The sequence below is a fragment of the Apium graveolens genome, chromosome 7, assembly GCF_009905375.1.
Source record: "Apium graveolens cultivar Ventura chromosome 7, ASM990537v1, whole genome shotgun sequence".
Classification (NCBI taxonomy): domain Eukaryota; kingdom Viridiplantae; phylum Streptophyta; class Magnoliopsida; order Apiales; family Apiaceae; genus Apium; species Apium graveolens.
The window spans coordinates 40,418,082-40,433,833 of NC_133653.1; positions in this window are offsets into that span (position 1 = coordinate 40,418,082).

Below are 15,752 nucleotides of genomic sequence, written 5' to 3' on the forward strand. Positions count from 1 at the left end.
GAAAGATTTCAACTTGGCCTCATTCTTTTCTAGCTTATCCCTTAACACAGCTTCAATTTCATTTGCACACTTGAGCTTGTTCTTTAAATATGCATTTTCTTGTTTCACAGCTTCAAGCTCTACCAGCAATAACTCAGTTTCTTGTTTCTCATTTTCAAGTTTATCATTTATCTTTGTCAATCTGCTAACTTCTTCATTAGCAGCAACTATACTTGTATGAATGTGAAACATTTTTATGCTCATCTTTTCTACAGTTTCCTTATATTGACTTACATTTAAATCAATGGTGGTAAGAGTTGGTACATGTGTTTTTGATGAGGATGACTCTCCTTGCTCCAAGGCCATAAGTGCATAATTTCCAACTTCCTCATTATCGAAATCATCCAAACTCTTTCCCTCTCCAATATAATCTTTTCTTTGATGTTTCTTCAGAAGAGCTTCATACTTTGCTTTCAATTCAAGATAAGCTTTATCTTTCTTTGCTTTCTTGGGTTTCCTACATTCTGTAGAAAAATGGACTAGCTCATCACAGTTATAGCACCTTATCTTTGATCCGCCAACAGATCTAGTTTTGTAACCATTTTTGCTATCAGATGTGTACTTACCTTTTCAACTGTTGTCTTTGTTGAATGATTGTCCTTTACCCTTGAAGAATCTTGGCTTCTTTTCTCTAATGTTAGAGAACTTTCTTGCCAGATAGGCCATTAACTGATCTAGCTCATCAAGTTCATCCAGGGTGTAGAACTCATCTTCTTCCAATTCCAGTATGACTTGTTCCTGTGAATCATTATTTCTTTGCTCACTTGTTGAGGCAATCGGAGTCTGGGATCTTGGCTCATCATTAGAGGTCTGGATTTCATTGATAATTAGAGCACTTGAACAATCTACAATATGCCCTTGACTAGCCCATAATGGTTTCCTTTGAATCATTTCCAATTCATATGTTTTTAAGATTCCATACAAAACTTTCAGAGTTATTCTGCTCAAGTCTCCCCCTTCTCTGATTGCTGAAATTTTCTAGTTCCAAGTGATCAGGGAGTGTGAGCAAAAACTTCAAGTTCACTTCTTCATCTTCATAATATTTATCATGCAGCTACAAGTCATTAATCAGCTTGTTAAACCTTTCAAATACATCAATAATACTCTCATTTGTCTTAGCCATAAAACCCTCATACTGTGAAATCAGTCTTCTTCTTTGATTTGACTAACTTCTTCTGTTCCTTCACAAAGTATTTCAATATTCTCCTAGATATGTTTAGCAGTATCACATGTGAAAATGTTATTGTACCTTACATTATCAAGTGACTCTATCAAGATCAGGTACAAGCCACTGTCTAGGGAGACTTTTTCTTTCTCAGGCTCAGTGTACTCTGAAGGATCTTTAGGAGCATAATGAGATGGAATGACCATATCTCCATCTCTAGATTCCTCAACTCTTACCATAGGAGTAAAAGGCCTATTCTTGAGAATTTTAATATATAATGAATTGGCCATCCTGATAAACAGCAACATTTTCTTCTTTCATAGAGTGTAGTTAGTCTTATCAAAAGTAGGGATTTTGATGCTACTGATTTTCTGTGTCATTCTTTCAAGATCTTGAATCTATTTACTTTCAGATTTTGCTCTGATACCACTTATTAGATAATGAATCACACACAGAGGGGGGGGGCAGGTGAATGTGTTTTTGTGTTTTTCAGCTTTTCTTGAAGTGTTTATGGTGATGAACAAAGTAAATTAAAATCTTGTAGTTAAATGTGTTAGTATTGAATTTAGACAGATAAAATAGTGAACATAAATCTTTCAAAACTCACTTAATTTTATATTAAAATTAAGAATGTTTTGCTACAAAATTTCTAGGCTCTTTGTTGATAAAGATCTTAGCTTCTTCCTCGAGTGAATACAAGATTTTTCTGATCTAAATTGTTACTTCTAACAAAGTATCTAGTGTTTACTTTATAGAACAGTAAACATTGGTTATTACGCAGCATGCAACAACATGTACTAAACCCTATTTTTAGATAATTAAATCTTTCTATTTCTGGCTTAGTGTATCTTTGCTAATCTTGCACGCCTGTAACTTTACTTTTTCAGTTAATCTTGGCCTTTGATCTTGCACTCTTCAAGCTGCTTTTGTAGACTTATCAATCAAACTGATTAGATTGTTTATTGATTGATAGTCTTGGATATTGAACTGGTCTGCATTTTGTATTTTGAGTTTTACCTCGAGATTTCCAGTTTTTCATATAGAGAACTTGACATCTCGATAAGTATATTGGCTTATCGAGATCTCTAATCACTCTACAGTTGTTTTGACTTATCAAAGTCTCTAAGTTCTCTATAATAGAATTTAGCTTGCCGAGATCTCTCATCTTCATGTCTTCACTTTGACTTATCAATATCTCTGAGTTCTCTAGTGATATTTTTGACTTGTCGATATCTCAGAGTTCTCTAGTGATATTTTGACTTGTCGATATCTCAGAGTTCTCTGGTGATATTTTGACTTGTCGATATCTCAGAGTTCTCTAGTAGCTTTCCTGACTTCTCGATAAGTCATTCTGGAGTTCTTGAATGACTTCTCTATAACACTTAATCTATGACTTGTAGAGATTAACTCCAAGCTTCTTCATAATTCTTTTGAGGCATGATCTTCTTGATTTTCTTCGAGATAGAATTCTTAGGATTGATACTTTTTAGAGAAAAAGACTCCAGTCTGCCCTTGAACATTTTTATAGACTTAAGTGGTACAATACAAAATGCAAACTTAGATCACAATACAACTTACTTAAGGCTGTCCATTTGACTTAGTCTTGTTATTGCATAGGCATGTATTGCACTACATTAACACTTTAACATGTATAACATCTGCTAACCCATTCTACAATCTTTTTCTTCATATCTGACCACCAATAATTCTCTTTTAAATCTTTATACATATTGGTACTCCCTGAATGGATTGAATACTTAGAATTATGAGCTTCTGGTAAAATCTCATGCTTTAACTCTGTCAATGGTGGAATCCAAATTATAGAAGAAAATCTAAGAATACCTTGATCATCATTCTGATTTCATAACTCTTCTCGTACCAAACGGTTGTTATCCTGATCCATTATTTCCTCTTGACATCTTTTTATTTTCTCTAACAATTCTAGCTGAAAGGTCACAGTATACATCCTCGCTTCTGTGGACTTATAAACTCTGACTTCCATTTCCAACTTCTGAAACTCCTTATATAACTCTTCGGGTACAGTCAACACATTCAATTTCTCTTTTCTTCTTAACGCATCTTCCACTACATTTGCTTTTACTGGGTGATAATTAATCGTCCAATCATAGTCCTTGATCAACTCCAACCATCTTCGTTGTCTCATGTTAAGTTCCTTCTGCATGAATATATATATTTCAAACTTTTATGATCCGTATAAATCTCAAATCTTTCTCCGTATAGATAATGTATCCAAATCTTCAAGGAGAAAACGATTGCTGCCGATTCCAAGTCATGAGTAGGATACTTCTGCTCATGAGGTTTTAGTTGTCTAAACGCATATGCAATAACTTTATCATGCTAATCAAAACACAACCTAATCCTTTATGAGAAGCATCAATATAGATTACAAACTTTCCTTGATCGTCTGGAAGTGAAAAGACAGGTGCTGTGATCAATCTCTTCTTCAACTCCTGAAAACTTTCCTCACACTTCTCATTCCATATAAACTTCTCATTATTTCTGGTAAGCTTCGTTAAAGGTGTTGCAATCTTCGAGAAATCTTGAACAAATCTTCTACAATATCCTGCCAATCGTAAGAAGCTTCTTACTTCTGTTGGTGTTTTTGTCTCTCCCAATTCATAATAGCTTCAATCTTCGCTGGATCCACTTGGATCCCTTCACTACTGACTATATGCCCTAAGAATTGAACTTCCTGTAACCAAAACTCACACTTTGAAAACTTAGCATACAACTTCTCCCTTTTCAAAATTTCCAAAGCTATCCTTAAAGACTTCGAGTAAATCAAGATATCATATACAAACACAATTACCAACTTATCTAGATATTCCTTAAAAAAATTGTTCATCATGTCCATAAATGCTGTTGGGGCATTTGTCAATCCAAAGACATTACTAGAAATTCATAATAATCATACCTAGTCCTTAAAATTTGTCTTCGGTACATCCTCAGGTTTAATCTTCAATTGGTGATACCCAAATCTCAAATAAATCTTAGAAAAGTACTTTTCTCCTTTTAACTGATCGAAAAAACCGTCGATTCGAAGTAATGGATACTTATTTTTGATAGTGAGCTTGTTGAGCTCCCGACAGTCGATATATAATCTCATACTTCCATCTTTCTTCTTAACAAATAACACCGGTGCACCTCATGGGGATACGCTAGGTCTAATCACTCCTTTTCTAATAACTCTTGCAATTGCTTCGCCAATTCCTTCATTTGAACTAGCACAATTCTGTATGGGGCCTTGGACACAGGTTCCGTTCCGTATGCTAAGTAGATTGCAAACTCAATTTCTTTATCTGGAGGAAGTCCTGGTAACTCATCTGGAAACACATCTAGAAGCTCGTTGACCACTAGAATATCTTTAAGTTTTGTTGACTCTAACTTCTATTTATCACATAAGCAATATAATGCTCACATCTTTGCCACAACAACCTTCTAGCTTGAATCATCGTTAAAAACTTCTTTGCCTGCCTTTGGCCTCTAAATGACACAACTTTCTCATCCGACGTCTTTATAATTATATTCCTAAAATAACGTCAAATTCTCTAAACGTAAAAGGTATCTAATCTACATAAAAATTATTACCAGAAATCTCAATCTCACAATTGGTACATACTTGATTAATAGATACACATTCTTCATTCGCTGATTTTATCGTCATAATTTCATTTAACAATTCAAATGGAAAAGTTAATTTATCAACAAAATTTTGAGAAATAAATGACTGAGTTGCTCCCAAATCTACTAATATATTAGCACATAAAAAAATCATAATAAGCATACCCGCCATCACATCTGTATCCTGAATAGTATCTTTCAGAAACATAACATAAACTCTCGCTCTTGGAGGCTCATTCACTTCAGAGCAGATCCCATGATCCTCAGTACATTACTGACTAGGGCAGGTGTTTTACAATCCTTTGTTATATGCCCTGGTTTCCCACACTTGAAACATGTAAACCCCATGGCTGGAACTTTGCCCACTTGATTCTTGGTAGGTCAATTTTTGTTTGTAATTTTTTTAAGAACAACAGTGCAACGAAATAATCAGAAGGATCCATAAGTCAATGAATTTATAGGTGAAAAAGAAAGAATGAGTAATGATTTGAATATGAATGGGACAACCATATTGGTACTTAATATGGCCAATCTTTTATACTATATTAAATACATCACGTGATTAGATGGTGTTAGGTCACACACACTGTAGAGGGGGTGAATACAGTGTATAATACAATCAAATCGAACTTTAATATCTTAAGTAACAGAAAACAAACTTTATTGAAACAATAAACTCTGTTACAGTATGGAACTGTTACCTCTCAGTGATGAACAAATATCACGAGAGCTGCTAGGGTTACAATGAAGGATCTTCTTGAATATTACAACAATTATAGTGTAAACCCTATGTTTGTGTTTATATACTACAAAATTACAAGATAAACGCTAATTGATATGGAATATAATTCTACTTCCTAAAATATATCAATCAGATATCTTTTCTTCCAAGTATTCCATTCTTCACGGAACTCCTTCTTCATACATATCTCTTCTTATGTTTATCTCGATCTTCTTTCCTTTAATCAGCTACTGTCCTTATCTGAACGTCCTTCAGCACTTAAGTTCTGATATCTAACTTCTGATGATTATCTCCTGATAATATAAGTACGGATATCCTTAAGTCCTGACTTCCAGTATAAGTACTGATTAATGGTTAAGTACTGATTTGTCCTGTTAAGTAAGATCTGAAATCTAAACATAAATCATATTAGCCATGACATTATCAAATATATATAAAAATCTCCCCGAACTTGTAAATTAGCATAATATACAAGTTTAACAGATATTTGATGATGTCAAAAACATTAAGTACAAATGCATGAGAATTAGACTAGATAACTACAACTTACAGTCCTTAAAGCTTTACTAATATTTAACTTCTGATAACAACTTCAGTCTGTAAAAATATCAGAATTTAAGCAGTTGTAGATCTTTGACTTGGCTTCATTATCTGATCTCTCTGATGTCAGGAGTTGTTCTGAGATAGTTCTTCAACAAACATCTCTCAGCATATCTAAGTTCATCAATCATTCTCCTTTTGGCATCTTTAAGCTCTGCAGTATCTTCACCAATTTGAAAGATTGCAGCTCTGAGATCATTGATCTTTGCTTTTCTTATATCCTGATCCAGTCTGATCAAATAAGCTTTATCAGACTCAAGATTGAATTCCACAGCCCTGTACCCTAGAAAGGTAGTTATAATTTGAGCAGAATTGGGCTTCATTTCAACTATATCACCCTTGTGATCTCTGTACTTTGGAACGTATGTGCTGTCAGACTTAACAGAATAAAGCCTTTTCTGTCTCTGAATCTGATCCTTCAAATTGTTTGCAACAGTCCCTGTCAATCTGTCATCCACTTGAAGTAAGAATAGTACATGCTCCAATTCTTCAAAATACTTCAATGGAATGACATTTTGTCTTATATGATAAACCCTACCATCTGTCATGAAATACAATAAGATGTATTCTTTCAAGTAGGTATGGTAAACCATTTGTACAGATTCTAGTTGATTCAATCTCTCAGGAGTTGCTCCAATACCTGGTTCACTCAAGGAAGTTGGATCATTAGTAGTGTTATGTATTCTTCTTTCATTAGCACTTCCCAATCCAGTTTTATCTCTTGCTTCCTTTCCAGTAACTACTTTAGCTTCAAAACCACTTGCAGTAGTCTTCAAAGGTTGAGTCTGTTTTGCTTTAGTGAATCCTGGTAGGAGTGTCTTTGGTCTATCTTCTGATATCAAGTTAACTTGAGCTATGTCAGAGGTTGCTTCTTCTGAATATCAGAACTTACAATTTCTTGACTCTAAACAACTTGAGCCATGTCAGAGGTTGTTTTAAGAACTTTTCTTGAAGTCAGAGCAAGATCATCCTTTTCATCAGTAATTTTTTCATTCTCAGGAGGCACATAAACCTTGATAGGTTCACCAACCTTTTCTTTACCCTTGGATCTTGGATCTATCTGCGGTTGTGATTTAGCCAATGTTGCTTCAGTATGTGTCCTTTCTTTGATCACAATGCCTTTGAGTTTTGAAAGTGGCTTTTTACCAGAAGCTTCAGATTTAGATGCAACTTTCTCTGATTTAAGTCTGGCTTCTTCTTCCATTAAACTCTCCAAGTCCATTCCTGGATTTTCCTGAAGAAATAACTGTCTTGACATTTCCTCATCAAGATCTAAAAGTTCATCAGAACTTATCCTTTTACCAGTAGCAAAACTTATTCTTTTCCCAGTATCAGAACTTGTCCTGTGACTTGTGATTTCAGCTTGTCTTGATGTGAATCTTCTACCTTGACTATGACCTCTACCCATTCCAGAGCTTCCTTGATCATATTTTCCATCATCCTTCCCTTTCAGTGTCTTGTCAGTCTTGCATTTGGACTTAATTACTTTCTCCCCCTTTTTGGCATCAGCACGTAATAGAAGAGAGACAAGCAATTCCACTGAAGATTGGATTTCATTATGTTGTGATTGCTGAGAAGCTTGATTTTTCAGAATATCACCAATCTGAGCTTGTTGATGATCTTGAGTCTTCTCAATAAAAGCAATCCTGTCAAAGGTAGGTTGGAAGAACTTTTTCTTATCAATTTTCCAAACTTCTCCTTGCTTAATAAATTCTTCCTGAATCTTTTGTAGCTCTGCACGAGTAGTTGAATGAAGACCTTGTAGATGCTTGGTACTCAATGCAGTGACTCTAAGCAGGGTTTTGAAATTATCAGAATTTAACATTTCATCAGCTTTAGTCAAGTGCTCAGCAAGATGAATATCATTTGGAACACATGAAACTGAGTTCCATTCCTTAGTCCACTCCCGTCCTGCAGGAGTTTCACTCCAAGGCACTGGTGCTTCTCGGGTAACAAACTTCTTAATAAGTTCAGACTTAAGAATAGTTTGTTGAGGAGCATGTCCTGAAGGACCTGCTTCATCAGCATCTGCAGTTGGAGCAGCATCATCAGTATCTCCAGCATTTGCAGCATCAGAACTTAAAGAATCAGTATCTTCTGATAAGACAACAGTGTGTGTAGCAATGGAGGCTTCAGCATCCTCTAATTGTTGATCTAGTTCTAAGTTCTGATCAACAGCCATATCCTGATGCTCACCTAAAGTCTGATCATCAGCATCTTGATGCAGAGAAGGTGTTGTAGATAACTCTGGAGTTTGAACAGCATCAGTAACAGGTGTTGTTGAAGGATTAGTTGCTGTTGGAGCTTCTAAGAGAATTACTTCAGGCACAACCAAGTTTTGAACATCAATATCAGCACTTGTGCCTGGATCAACAGGAGACACAGATGGTGTGTTAGCCTTTTCAGAAACAGCTTCCTTAGATGGAGTTGATGGAGAAGAAGTGACTGTAGCAAATTCCTTGTCTTGTGAGATCAGAGATTACTGATCCCCTTCCTTAGCTGCTTCCTCTTCATCATCTGAAACTGGCCTTTTTGCCCTCTGTTTCTTGTATCTCTTTGTTGATTTGGATTCCTTGGGAGTTTCAGGAACTGTCATTCTTCTAAGCCTTTTGAGAAGCCTAGATCCCCCAATTCCAGAATCCTTCTGAGAAGTCTCTTTCTCAGCTTCACTTACAACAGGTTCTGAAGAAGGAACCTGGTCCTCAGTATCAGATTCATCTCTCAAGGCAATCCTCCTTCTCTTTTGAGGTGTTTGAGGAACAGTCTTTGTCCTCTTTGGCTTGGAGGATGAAGGCTTCACAGTAGGTGTTGAGGATGAGGGTTGAACAGTCTGTGAAGTGGAGAGATAGGATTTGAGATATTTCCTGAGGGTAGGTTGAGTAGAATGAGTGGTAGGTGCTGATTGTTGTGGTGTTTGGGTGGTTGCAGTTGGTTGGACATCAGAATAAATAGATCTATAAGTATCAGGATCAGCATTTACTAAGATCTGTTTTACAGACTGAGGAATCTGTAATGGTCTAACCACTGATTTCTTAATGTCAGCATTTACCAGGTCATTAAAGTAGCGTTTCACAACTTTAAAAGGTGGAGTTGAGGAACTAACTAATTGAGGTTCATCAGTACAAAAAGTATATATAAGTTGACAGAATCTAGCAAAGTACACAACATTCCTAACCTCTTTTATCCTATCCCCAATAAAACCAATTATACCAGTTGAAAAATCAAAATGAGTTTGATTTATGATAGCATACCCGATGTGCTGACTGAGAATTGGGATAGCATCAAAATTCGAACATTTGTTCCCAAAAGCTTTGGTGATGCAGTCGAAGAAGAACTCCATTCTCTTCTGATATGAGCCCGTTTCAACTGCCCAAGTTTTTCCAAACTCTTTTCATACCCCAAATTTGCCATTAACTCCTGAAGAGCTGATTCTTCTGGAATTGAAAAGGTACAACCTTCTGGGAGATGTAGAGCCTTGCGTATTGTACCAGGAGTGACTGTATAAGAAGAATCACCCACTTCGAAAACAATACTTGGAGTGCCAGGTCTACCACCATCATCAAAGTGCCCAGTCCGCCAAAACGTCAGAACTTGTTGGCTCGAAAAGACTGAAGGCTGGGTTAATGCATACCCAATCTCACTGTGTGCAAGAAGATCTTGCACAAAATGCAATTCAGATGGAGCTTCAGCATGATCAAGAATTACAACATAGTTGTTTGGAACAAACTTAGCTCCATCAATGATTAAATCCTTAGGTGCCATGTGAAAACTTGAGATTTAAGAGTGCCTGTTAGGTGTTTGATAAAATGTCTGTATGAAAAACCAATGTGAGAAGAAGAGAGAGAGTGTAAAAGCAAGCAGAGAGAAAAAGTATGAAAGAAAATAAAAGATTAAAACAATCCTCTCTCTGTCGTACTTATACTCTGAAAAAAAATGTTACTGTTGGACACCTGTCAGACATGCAGTAATAACGGATAGTTACTGGGCGCGAGTAAACAGTAATCATTACTTGCCCACTTGCCTTTTTTTAAGAAAAAAACCGTTCCACTTACCCAGATATTCCATTAATCAAGGTGAAATAGTTTTAATTCAAAATTGAAACCGTTCCCACTTATTTAATTAATTTTCACTACAACATTAATATTCTGAAAAGAAATCAAGTGAAAATGACCAAGATAAATCATATGAGTAAGTACTGATAAAGGAAAATCAGAACTTAAATTTAAATAGAATTTATATGGTCATCAGAATATGAATATCTATCAGGATTTATCAATGCATTACAAAGTATCTCAGAGACAAAATCTTGAAACAAAAACAAATTTCATTAATATATCAAGTGAATACATTCATGAAATTGAAATTACATCAGCACTTGTACAAGATTTTCCTAAGATACTAAACCTAACATCAACAGCCTTTGTCCTAGCTCAAGAAGCAGGGCAAGGCTGATGATGAAGAAAAACAGGAAGAAGAAAATAAATCATTTCTTCTTCCTACTCTCGATAAACAGAATGGCGAGTCAGATGATTCGCTCTTGCTGGTGGAGAGCTTCCAGCCTTTCCTCCTCCAATCGCTCCAGATGGCGATGGTAATCCATATAGAAGAACAGGAGGTGGGTCAGTACCTCCTGCTGCCATTCAGCACAGCTTAGCTCCATATTAAATGTTTGGTAATTCAAAAACATGTTGTATCTGACCATTGTGTTTTTGAAAGAAAACGTATGAAGGTAAGTTTGTGAGAAAGAATTTGATGGGAAGGCTGATGTGAAGTGGTTGCTTATATAGGCAAGTGAATGCCAGGAGATGCAAAGGAATTTAATGCTGACAGGTAGAATTAATTATACCTCGTCTCCCCAGACTTGGAAAAAGAATAACATTCATTGGAAAGAGAAAACATGGTTTAATGCGCACAAGAAACAAGTAAAAGTGGACTGTTCAAGTACAAATACCATTAACCCTAACCATAGTGACTATTAATCTTCCACTTCAACATATTCTAGTTTGAACCGAGACTGTTATCAAATTTTATCCACAGATAAGTCAAGTAAACAATTTAGACTGTAATATCAGAACTTAGACTTATATCAGAACTTAACAGTCATCAGAACATAATTTCTTAACTCGAAAAAGGAATGCCTATCTGAGTAAATCCTCATACAAGTTCTGAGTTATACTCTTCAAAACTTAATCTTCAAAATATGCAACCAGAACTTGTCCTTAGAATTACTGCAAAATGACACAATGACTGTTTATCTAAAACAACATAGACCACCACAGTAATTTTCATCATTCAGATGGAGTGATTAGTGTGTGCATCAAGCTAAATAGCAGACAAAGAGTAAAGTCTTATACACTTCAGTACATCTTAGAAATAAGGCATAACTAAAATTTTGCTAAAGAGCTGTCATTATCCTGAAACCTACTGATGAATGAGTTCATGCTTGAGTCCACCTCAACTGTTTTGTGCTAATTTTATGAATCTTTTTAAATTCTATTTTACAGTGGCTTCTCAGTGTAAGTGAGTCATGACTACTTATCAGAATTTATGCTATTATCAGAGTATTTCTCCAGTAATCATAGAGTGTGAAAAGTCACCAAGAAAATATTTTGCTTTTCTAATGCATATTTACTTTATACCAGCAATGCACTTGGGTCGTCCCTTCCACATTTTTACTCTAGATCTCAAAGGAGTACCTGATTCTATTCTTTGATCCTTTTGCTTTTTCTTTTTATAAGTGAGGTTTATCAGCACTTAGTACATTCAGCAGTTTTACTAGTATCAGAACTTAACATATGAGTAGCATTATTCTAATTTGTGACTTAGTAATAAGATAAAGTAAACTCAACTAAGCTCAATTATCAGAATTTGCTTGTGTCATAAGATTTCCACAGAAATAATTACTTCTTACATGGGATCATTTGTTTATTGAAGACTACTAGGTCAGTATCTAGCACAGTTATCCTCATAGGATTGAATAGTTACTTAAACAGACATATCACTTATCAGAGTTTAGAAACATATATCAGACAACAATCAGTACTTAAACGCATATTTCAATTAATCACAGAATACACAAAGAGATTACATTCTGTAAATACTGATCATAAAGTCTGATGCATCAGAACAAAACTAGGCAGATTTAGAAAAAAAACCTGAAACCATTCAAAGTTCATTTACCAATCTTGTAAAAGTGGCTTCACACAATGGTTTTGTGAAGATATCTGCTAGTTGTTGATCTGTTGGAACAAAGTGCAATTCCACTGTACCTTCATCCACATGTTCCCTTATGAAGTGGTACCTGATGCTGATGTGCTTTGTCATAGAGTGTTGAACTGGATTACCTGTCATAGCAATAGCACTTTGATTATCACAGTAAATAGGGATTTTGAAATATGTTAACCCATAATCCAGTTACTGATTTTTCATCCAAAGAATCTGTGCACAACAGCTTCCTGCAGCAATATACTCTGCTTCTGCAGTTGATGTGGATATTGACTTTTGTTTCTTGCTGAACCAAGAAACCAATCTGCCTCCAAGGAATTGGCAGCTTCCACTTGTGCTTTTCCTGCCAATTTTGCAACTTGCAAAATCTGCATCTGAGTAACCTATTAGTTTAAAATCTGATTCTCTAGGATACCACAATCCCAGATCAGCTGTTCCTTTAAGATACTTAAAAATTCTTTTCACAGCTGTTAAGTGAGGTTATCTTGGATCTGCTTGAAATCTTGCACAAAGACAGGTAGCATACATGATATCAGGTCTACTAGCAGTTAGATAGAGTAGAGAGCCAATCATACCTCTGTAATCAGTAATATCTACTGATTTACCAGTATCCTTATCCAGTTTTGTTGCAGTGGCCATGGGAGTGGATGCACTTGAACAATCTTGCATTCCAAATTTCTTCAGCAAGTTTCTGGTGTACTTAGTTTGACAAATAAAAGTGCCTTCTTCATTCAGCTTGACTTGAAGGCCCAGAAAATAGCTAAGTTCCCCCATCATACTCATCTGATATCTTGACTGCATCAGTTTGGCAAACTTCTTGCAAAGTCTGTCATTTGTAGACCCAAAAATGATATCATCAACATAAATCTGGACCAGAAGTAAGTCTTTTCCATGGTTGAGGTAGAACAGTGTTTTGTCTATTGTTCCTCTGTTAAATCCACTTTCTAGAAGAAACTGAGCTAAAGTCGCATATCATGCTCTAGGAGCTTGCTTAAGTCCATAAAGTACTTTATCAAGCATGTAGACATAATCTGGATGTTTGGAATCTACAAGCCTGGAGGTTGTTCAACATATACTTCCTCCTCCAATTCTCCGTTGAGAAAAGCACTTTTCACATCCATTTGAAAGACAGTAAACTTTTTGTGAGCAGCATAAGCCAAAAATATCCTTATGGCTTCTAACCTAGCAACTGGTGCAAATGTTTCATCATAATCAATTCCCTCCTGTTGAGAATATCCTTTTGCAACCAGCCTTGCCTTATTCCTTGTAATTATGCCATCACTGTCAGTTTTGTTTCTGAATACCCACTTTGTACCAACAACAGATCTATTCTTTGGTCTTGGCACTAGGGTCCAGACATTGTTTCTTTCAAATTCATTTAACTCTTCCTGCATTGCTTGCACCCAATCAACATCTTGAAGAGCTTCTTCCACTTTTTTTGGCTCAGTCTGAGAGAGAAAAGAATTGTAAAGACATTCATTTGAAGTACCTGTTCTAGTTCTGACACCTGCATCAGGATTTCTAATTATCAAATCAGGTGTATGTGATTTTTTCCACTTCCTTGCAGATGGAAGGTTTTCTCTAGAACTGGATGCTCCCCCTGAAACTATGCTCTCTGAGTTGGATTCTTCAGAATTTAGATTTTCAGCACTATCAGAACTTGGCTTATCAGAACTTGACGAATCAGAACTTGAAGAGCCAGATGTATGTTCTGATGTTTCTTGAGATGTGGTAAGATCTTGAGTATGCTCCCCCTGTATAGGTGCATCTTCCTTTGACGTAGTCACCACAGTTTTAATAACATCGGAGTTTAATCCATCAGAGTTTACAGTATCAGGACTTAGACTGTCATGATTTTCAGTATCAGAATTTGAGTCTTCATTTTCAAATCTCAGCTGATCATGGTCAATGAAATCTTCAAGACCAGTAATCTTCTTGTCATCAAAAGAGACATTGATAGATTCCATGACCACTTTTGTTCTCAAATTATAGACTCTGAAGGCTTTTGTGGAAAGTGGATATCCAACAAAGATTCCTTCATCAGCTTTTAGATCAAACTTGGATAGCTGTTCAGGATGAGTCTTGAGAACAAAACACTTGCATCCAAATACATGAAAGTACTTCAGATTTGGCTTCTTTTTCTTCACCATCTCATATGGTATTTTTTCCATGCTTGTTAATGAGTGTTGCATTTTGAGTTAAACAAGGAGTCTGCAGAGCTTCAGCCCAGAAATAGGTTGGAAGCTTTGCTTCTTCAAGCATTGTACGTGCAGCTTCAATGAGAGTTCTATTCTTCCTTTCAACAACTCTATTTTACTGTGGAGTTCCAGGAGCAGAAAATTCCTGCTTTATTCTATGGTTTTTGCAGAACTCTTCCATTATCAAATTCTTGAACTCAGTGCCATTATCACTCCTTAAGATTTTCACAGAATCTTTGACCAATTTATCCAGATATTTGACATGATCAATCAAGATAGATGCAGTTTCACTTTTTGTGTGCAAGAAATACACCCATGTGTATCTGGTGAACTCATCCACTATGACAAACGCATATTTCTTCTTTGCAATAGACATGACATTCACTGAACCAAATAGATCAACATGTAGTAGATGATAAGGCTCAAGAATTGATGATTCAGTCTTGCTCTTAAATGAAGATTTTCTTTGTTTGGCTTTCTAACAAGAATCATAAAGGCCATCAGGAGCAAATACTGACTTTGGCAGTCCTCTCACAAGATCTTTCTTGACCAGTTCATTTATATTGTTGAAATTTAAATGAGAGAGTTTCTTGTGCCAATTCCAGCTTTCTTCAATTGATGCTCTACTCATCAGACAAATTGCAGAACCATCAGTACTTGTTGAAAGCTTAGCTTCATAAATGTTACCACGCCTGTATCCTTTCAGAACAACTTTGCCTTTAGATTTACTCACAATTTCACAGTGTTCTTCAAAGAAATCAACATGATAACCTCTGTCACAGATATGACTTATACTCAGCAGATTGTGTTTAAGTCCTGAGACCAGAGCTACTTCTTTAATTATGACATTCCCAAGATTGATATTTCCATATCCCAATGTTTTTCCAATGTTGCCATCTCCATAAGAAATACTTGGGCCAGCTTTCTCCACAAAGTCTGATAGCAGGGCCTTATTTCCAGTCATATGTCCTGAACATCCACTGTCCAGAACTAGAATATTTTTCCTGTTGCCCTGCAATCACAAAGACCACTAATTATTAGTTTTAAGGACCCAGACTTGCTTGGATCCTTTGGCCTTATTAAGTTTGTTAACATTTGCAGCGGATTTAGCATCAGAGTTTATGTTAACATTTTTCTTATC